The following is a 6,462-nucleotide window of genomic DNA, read 5'->3' on the forward strand; positions in this document are numbered from 1 at the left end:
CCAGGACATATATTTCTAGAATAATCTACCTTTTCCCACGTTTTCTCTTTTAATCATAGAATTGTTACAATAGCTATGTTTTATGAATGTGTGTGTATAAGAGGAATGGCAGTTGTATGATTGTTGTGTGTTTATAGGCAAAGAAACAAAGAAACAAACAAACAAAACAACCTTACTTTGACATGGCGTCAATTACAGTGCTGGCCAAAAGTTGCCCACTGAACCACAGAAGGGTGGAGAGAGTAGAATGGTTATGAATATGTGAAAAAAAAGAATAAAGCAATTAAGAGATGAAAAGATTGAAGCAAGGGTACCATCCCTAAACCTCAAGAAGCAAGATTAGGAAACAATAACTACAATCAGAGGGTAGCTGTAGGAAAAATGCATCACAGCAAGAACTGCCTCTTTCAAAGGAGAGACACAGCAAAACTGAAACCATGCAGGAAAAGACATGGGATAAAAGTCCCAAATTTACTGTTTTCTTGTTCTCCAGTGATATACCATTGGCTTCCCACTGGCCAGACTCAACCAGAGGTCTAAAGGCAAGAAAGCCCATTGAGGTAAACCTCCTGCAGTTCAGAACAGGGAAGAGACAGAGGAGATCTCAAAAGAAAAATATCTAGCACAACTATTTAGATTTTTCTTTTTTTCTTTTTTTTTTTTTAATTTTTTTTTCAACATTTATTTATTTTTGGGACAGAGAGAGACAGAGCATGAACGGGGGAGGGGCAGAGAGAGAGGGAGACACAGAATCGGAAACAGGCTCCAGGCTCTGAGCCATCAGCCCAGAGCCTGACGCGGGACTCGAACTCACAGGCCGCGAGATCGTGACCTGGCTGAAGTCGGACGCTTAACCGACTGCGCCACCCAGGCACCCCTATTTAGATTTTTCTTACATTATTAATTCATTGATTTTTGTCTTATCCTACAATATTCTTCATGCATCTCTGTACAAAAAAAAATGTCTTTTCATCCCAATACAAAATTTATTCTATTATTTTAAGATTAAAGTCCTCAATGGAACCCTTTCATATGATCACAGCCCACAAGAAACCCATATGATTTAAAATATGGATAGAAAATTTTCAAATACCTTTTATAACTTTATCTTAAGTAGATACAATAATTTGATGAATAGGGATGGAAAGTATCATGATCCTCATTTAGAAATGGGAAGAATAAAATTAAGGTAGTTAACTGACTTGTCGGAGATGAAAGCAATAAGAATATAAATCTCTCCGTTTTCCTTTTTCCACTTTCTTAAAGTCTCCTAACAAGAACCATAGCACAAGGCTGGAAAGGCCTTTATAAGCATACTCAGAGAAGCATTATTTGGATAATAGGAACTTAATCTACATTGAATTATTTCATATACTCAAGCGTTTGTTCATTTAACAAATGTGGGTTGCTTATAGGAACTATACATGCAAGGCCACAAGGGGGCTACTGTGATAGAAACAAGAGAAGGCAACAGAGACATGAATGCCTGAAACACACTAGGGTCTATGATAAGTAAACATTTTACCCATATCACCTCTATATATCATGTCACAAGACATGGCGTTTACTCTCAGAGGGTATGTGATATATTCGGAAGTGCAAAGTCACTTACCCGAAAGATGGGTGATGAAAAGATGGGGCCAAGGAACTTCTTGGCTACTTCACCAAAAGAGACAAGTGATACGGGCCTTTATTTTGTGGATATTTAAAGTCACTGAAGACTTTGGGCTGGAGACTTTAGACTTTGAGTCAAGCTCAAAGCTTTTTACACAGAAGTAGATGGAGATGGGTCACCTCTTTTGGGTACCTGTACTTGGAAATTCCCGGGGTTTACTACAAGGTCCTCCTCAGTCCTTCCTCTGTGTTTTTGTTTTGTTTTGTTTTGTTTTGTCTTGCTTTGTTTTGTTTTCTTTTATCATGTTGGGTTGTATGTGTATGTATGTTTTTATTGACAAGAATCCCACCCAGTTTTAGGTTTTGCTTACCAGATATGCGGTACTGATGTTTCTCACAGATCCATGTCTGCTATCTCCAGATCTGGTCAACTGCCAATATCCACTCTAGTTTTTCAAAATAATTTCAAATCAGTATGTGCAAATACATTCATACATGCATATATAAAATATGACTCCCTTCTAGATATGCTCCTTTTCTATCTGTCACCTATTCATCATCTCTGTCAAGCGAAATTTATAATCCAGAAACCAAGAATCCTCCTAGATACCTCACCTGTATTGCCAGTTATATCCAACTCATCACCAAATTTGCTTCAAGTAGTGGTTGTCTTATTAGTCCCTACTCTTCACTATCTCTGTGACCTACCAAAGCTTCTTCTGCTAGTCTTAGGATGGTTTCTCATCACATGATTTCAAAATTTCGTTGCCCTTCATGTAGCCTTAAATCCTCAGTGCTACAAAAAATAAAGAAGGGGACAGCAACCAATGGAAGTCATTTTATATAAAAAAGCGATCTTTTTGTTTTCAAACAGTAATGGAATTTATTTGAAATTAAATGTCTGAGTAATAAGAATATGTATGTCCTGATGATTTACCTACTGAGGCAGGAGCTGTGCTGTGTCAAAGAGTTCACAGAGGATTCTAACTCATCTTCTAAAGACAGAAAAATAATAGATCACAGAGACCTAATTTTTCTTCTTTCTTTTTGTAGTGTCAAAAGCCACTAGTATATTATGGAAAAAGTTCTTAAAAATCTTACTATCAGTGACTAATATCTTTAAACCTGTTATTATCACAATACTTGTCTTCACACAGCATTGCAAAAGAACTGTGCTAAGTTTCTCCCCTGGAAAATATTGTCTGTAATTCCCAAAAACACATTTACCAGAAGTGTATCTGGGGTTGATCAGCAGACCTCATTTTAGGTTCTGATAGGAAGTTCTATGATCAATCAGTGGGTGTTTGTCTGACCCTGTGGAAATGGCTTTTCTCTCTCTTATACTAGAATGGTATAATTCTACCCACAGTTAATTGGTATTTCATAATACAATTAAAATTGAAAGAAATTGAAAACCTCTTACAGTGTTGATCTGAAGAGGAATGTTATTCAATGATATTTTGCTATGAATGGGGAATAAAATGAATTCATGGTGATCAGTTCAGAATGGGGAAATTAGTTAACATTAAAGGAAAGTTCTAAATCTTGCATGAAATAACCTGGTTTATTATAAACCTAAATGTCTGTCTTGTTGAATTGAGCTCTCTGAATAGGTATCTCAGGAGCCTTTTGAATTGCCAGAACTGAAACTCATAAACATTCATTAATAGAATACTTTGGGTAATATTTTTCCCTTTTCCAAAACATTGTAGTTTCTGTAAAAAAACATTTTGCCATATCAGAAAGATAAATCCTAATAGTGGAAGCAATTAAGGAGAGTAGAGAAATACAGGTTTTTAAAAGTTATCTCTATTTACCAACTGATAAAGAAGTAATAGAAGAGCTTTGTGAGGGGTTTGTGGCATTTGTAGTCTCTCAGGATAAAGAAGAGCAGTCTGGCAATTGTTTTTTCTTTCCCTTTTTAATTCCACTTTTGTCTTTCTGATCGAAACTAAATCTAGAACTGTAAGTTCCAATACATTAGAAATGTTAACCTAAGACTTGAACACATTTGTTAAGAGAAACTGCTCATGCTTCATCACTGTTGAACACTTCCAAAAAAAAAATTGTAGAATTTCAGAAAGAGATCCATTTGGCCATGGCAAATAGAGGCTTTGGTTATTAGTGGTTTAACATTAGCCTTTATAAGTCTCCCACAGATATAGGTAATTTGTAGACTAGCTAGACTGACTGTGGTTCTATAGCCTATTTCAGTGCTTCCCAGATTGGATCCACATAACGGGACATAGTCTGTAAAATAGAACTTTCATGAGATTAAGAGACTCACTAATGAGCAAATGATTTACATTTATGGTAGAGCTGGGGCTAGAACCTGCTTCTCTGAAACACAGTCCTCAAGTGTTCCTACTACCTACTATTCCTTGCTAATAGACACCATTCATTCTTTCATTCAGTGAGTAGTGACTAGTGTCAGTGTGTGGCCCTTTCCGAAAGGCAAAGGGTATGGCAATGACAAAGCTCATGACACCCCAGTGTTCCTAATGCTTGCACTCTCAACAGTGGAGGTAAGTAAAATAGGTAGTGTAAGTTCTGTAAATTTTGAGCATAAATTCTGGTAGATAGTATATGCTAAAGAGAAAAATGTGATTAATTGGGAAGGGGGATTGAGAGTTTGGGGCAATGAAATTTTAAACAGAGTATTCACAGAAGGCCTCAGAAAACGATGGCATTCAAATGAAGACTTGAAGTCGGTGATGTACAAACTTTGGGAATAACTGTGAAACAGAGTGTAGGTTGAGGGAGAAAGTCTCTGAGACAAGAATGTGCCTGATACATATGAAGAATAGCAAGATGCCCAGTGTAGCTGGGGGGTTTGGTCAGAAAGGGAAATGGAAGAGTGTTCTCATAGTCATAAAGGTCAGAAAGGGAAATGGAAGAGCGTTCTCATAGTCATAGTCTTGTAAAAGGACATTTGTTGTACTCAGCGTAAAAGGAGATGCCACAGGAATATGTGCTTTGGACAGAGAATGACATGATCAGACTATGTTTTAATGTGATCATTCTATACACAGTTTTGAGAATAGACTCAAGAGAGACAAGGGAAAAAAAAAACAGGATGCCTAGGTTAGAAGTAATCACAAGAAACTGGTTTGATTGGTTTGATGAGATTTGGAAGAAGGAAGTGGCCAGGGGAAATTGAATACTGGATACATTTTTAAAGCACCAGAGTTTGCTGAATCATTGAATGTGGGATATGAAACAAGGAAAGGAGAAACAATTACTTCAAGATTTTTGACTGAGTACCTGGGAGGATGGAGTTGCTATGAACTGAGATGGAAAGACTGTAGAAAGAGTAACTTTAGGGTGGCAGAACGGCAGTCCAGACTTGTACATGTTAAATTTGAAATATCTCTTCAACTTGAAGAGGAACTGTGAAAGCGGATTTGCATACACGTTTGGCATTCATAGGAGAGATTAGGCTAGAAATATAATTTGTAAGTTGTGCTAGGTAAATAGTGTTCCTCTGAAATTCATGTCCTTCCTGGAATCTCAGAATATGACTTTATTTGAAAATAGCGTCGTTGCAGATGTAGTTAATATGAGGTCATACTGGAGTAGAGTGGAATCTTCATCTAAACAACTTGTGTCCTCACAAGAAGAAAAGATACAGACATATAAGGAGAATGCCATGTTATACAGGGACAGAGACTGAGTGATGCATCTATAAGCCAAGGAACACCAAGGATTGCCAGGGACACTGAAGTGAAGGGAAAGGCATAGAACGGATTTTCCCCTAGAGTCTTCAGATAGAGCACGGCCCTGCCAACACTTTGATTTCAGGCTTCTAGCTCAAAGAGCTGTGAGAGAATAAATTTCTGTTGTTTAAACTACCTAATTTATGGTGCTTTATTACAGAAGCCCTGAAAACTAATACATAAGTCATCAGTGTACAACAGTTATTTAAAGTCAAGAGACTAGATGAGATTCCCCAAGGAAGTAAATATAGTTAGAGAAAAGGTAAAGTCCAGTGTTTGAACCTTGGGTAACACTAGCTTTTAGAGGTCAGGGAGATGAGGAAAAAACAGAAAAAAAAAAAAACAAAACAGACTAAGACATAGCCAGTGTATTAGGAGAAAACCAAGGAGAGGCGAGATCCTGGAACTCAAATGGAGAAAGTGTATCAGAAGAAAGAAATGTGTTGGGGTGCCTGGGTGGCACAACTGACTGGTTGAGCATCCATCTTCAGCTCAGGTCATGATCTCATGGTACAGTTTGTGAGTTTCAGCCCCATATCAGGCTGGCTGCTGTCACTGTGGAGCCTGCTTTGGATCCTCTGTCCCCCTCTCTCTCTACCCCTTCCCCTGGCACTCTCTCTGAAAAATAAATACTTAAAACAAAAGGGAGAAATAAATGTGTTAAATGCTACAAATAGAGAAAGTAAAATGAAAATTGATCATTTAGTAATGTAGCAGTCACTGATAACCTTGACATTGAGTTAAATCATCATGTTAAAAATTACCATGACACAACTATTTTTTTTAATTTCCAAAGATAATGATTTATACAATCTGATATAATTTCCAAGTAGATAGCTAACTGACAGAGACGATAAGATGGGAAATGCAAGATGTAGTGATATTTTCATTAAAAAACAAACTTAATTCAAGTTAAGGTGAGGAATCCATAACTGACTATAGTACTCACAAAAAGAAGTAAGGTTGAGAAAATACCCTAAAAACCTTCCACCATTTCATAAGTTTGTATTTTTAGAGGGAGCTTATCTATATTTTTGGCTGCCCCACTTCTCCTTTTGCTATAAAATAGAGGAGAAAAAAAAAACAAAAGGAGAAAAAAACAAAGAAAGCCACAAATACAAAAGAAGGCAAG

The 6,462-nt window shown here is 37.0% G+C and overlaps 1 long non-coding RNA gene across 1 annotated transcript in view; it reads right to left on the reverse strand.

Annotated features, from left to right (window-relative positions):
* LOC125149696 (uncharacterized) overlaps window positions 1-2,060 on the reverse strand; it is a 298,529-nt gene extending 296,469 nt beyond the window's left edge. Inside the window, exon 1 of the long non-coding RNA XR_007146015.1 lies at window positions 1,986-2,060. This is a non-coding gene — a long non-coding RNA (uncharacterized LOC125149696). The remainder of the gene's footprint in view (window positions 1-1,985) is intronic.
* Between the last annotated feature and the right edge of the window lie 4,402 nt (window positions 2,061-6,462).

This window comes from Prionailurus viverrinus, chromosome D3 (genome assembly GCF_022837055.1).
Source record: "Prionailurus viverrinus isolate Anna chromosome D3, UM_Priviv_1.0, whole genome shotgun sequence".
Lineage (NCBI taxonomy): Eukaryota > Metazoa > Chordata > Mammalia > Carnivora > Felidae > Prionailurus > Prionailurus viverrinus.